The sequence below is a fragment of the Galeopterus variegatus genome, unplaced genomic scaffold (assembly GCF_000696425.1).
Source record: "Galeopterus variegatus unplaced genomic scaffold, G_variegatus-3.0.2 Scaffold1628, whole genome shotgun sequence".
Lineage (NCBI taxonomy): Eukaryota > Metazoa > Chordata > Mammalia > Dermoptera > Cynocephalidae > Galeopterus > Galeopterus variegatus.
Window position 1 is genome coordinate 176099 of NW_007727739.1, and position 1792 is coordinate 177890.

General features: G+C 51.8%; 1 protein-coding gene across 1 annotated transcript in view; it reads left to right on the top strand.

The window, feature by feature from the left end:
- The window catches only part of GLIPR2 (GLI pathogenesis-related 2), a 19514-nt gene that overhangs the window by 9621 nt on the left and 8101 nt on the right, over positions 1-1792 (top strand). The gene's annotated exons all lie outside the window — the stretch shown is intronic.

The window sequence follows — 1792 nt, forward strand, 5'->3', positions numbered from 1 at the left end:
CCCCCCACCCCCCGTGGCCTCCCTGGGCCCGGCACCTTTGTGCTCTGGCTTGTGGTTCAGGTGAGCCTGGGATGCAGAAAACCTGGATCTCGTCTCAGCTCTGGCACTACTAGTTGTGTTAACTTGGGTCAGTTCCCTGTCCTTCCCTGTCCTAAGGGAGAGGAACAAGGTGGCGGTCACTAAGGTACATTCTTTTTTTTTTTTTAATTGAGACATAGTTGATTATACATGTTTGTGGGGTACAGAGTTGAATATCAATACCTGTGTACAGTATGGAATGATCAAATCAGGATAATTAGCAAATTCATCTTTATAGAACATAAGCAATCTCTGCATCCATTAACAAATTTCTTGTTGGCTGGTGATTCAGACACAGGGAGGGGCCTTCACATTTAGCTCACAGAAGCCCCAGACAATTGTTGTGTGCCCTGGGGTTCCTCCTGCCCCCGTGTTGGCCTCGCCAAGCTCCTTGTCTTTCCTTGGAACGCCTCAGACAGTGCCTGGGGCCCAGGATGCTGCTGGAAGGGGCTGTGGGTTTCTCTGACCAGAAAGCACTGGGGAAACTGAAAAAGGGACGCTCTCCCCACCCCATTCCCCTACCCAGGGGCAGAGCGCTGGTGGCCTTCCTCCCTCTGGAGGGTTTCCTCAGAAGCAGGAAGTGACACGTTCACAGAGCCCATCTCTGTTTCCTGTGGTTTGCTGCTCACCCTTTTGGGCTGGGGTTCTTGCAACCGTGTGGGTAGGACTCAGGCAGAGGCAGAAGCTTCTGCTGAGGCCTCTCTCCTCTCAGTTAACTCCCGCAGGACTCCGGGCCAGGGAGCAGGAGGCTGCCCTCAGGGCCTTGAGTAAGACTTGCTGATTCGGTGTTGAAGATGTTTGAGGGGCTGGGAGAGGTACAACTGCTGAGCTTACTTTTCCCATGAGCAAGATTCACGAGCCATCAGGCATGTGTCAGAGCAAGTTACTAGCGTAGTTCGTCTGAGTGCACACCGCTTGATGGTCATGACACGGCTCCGTGTCCACTGCCGCATAAGCCTCGCAACAGTATTTGAAAGAAGGGCTTTTATACTGCCCATTTTGCAGAGGAGGAAACTGAGGCCTACAAAGGGGAAGAGGTTTTTCTCACACCTTCTGTCCCCAGTCTGACGCTTTTGCCTTGGCCCCTGCCTGCTCCAAAGAGGGAATCTTGCAAGAGTCAGAGCTGGGAACGGGGCTCAACTTTCTGTGATCACCGACCACATGCCTCACTCGTTGCCCCACATCTCCCTCTCTTAAAGAGGAAAACCTCCAAGCAATTAGCCCCTGTGCCGCCCCAGGTGCCGGCAGTCAATGCCTGGGACAGAGGGAGCCTGATCCCAAGACAGGGGTGGGGATTTGGGTGGTGTCATAATGGGGGCTTACAAGACCCTTAGAGATCCTCAGGCGTATCCTGCATGCCTCAGCCTCCCGCTGACCCTGCCCTCAGCCGTTTCTTGCTGCGCCATTGCTCAGCAGCTCCCTGACCTGAGTCCTTGCTGTAGGTGAAAGGGCCTTTGAGATATCCTGTAATCTACCTCCACCCCCACCCCAGTCCAGCAGCTTGTGATGAAGGGCACCGGTGTGTGCTATGTGCTGAGTGGAGAGAAATGATTTCTTATAATTATTTTGTTATGTAAATGAGTAGGTTTGTTTATTTATTTATTCTAAGTGAGTAATACTTCTACATGATATAAAATCTGAAAGCTAAATAAAGTGAAAAGTCTTCCTTCTAGCCCTGACCTCCAGCATTTTGCCTCCTAAGAGGCAACCAGTG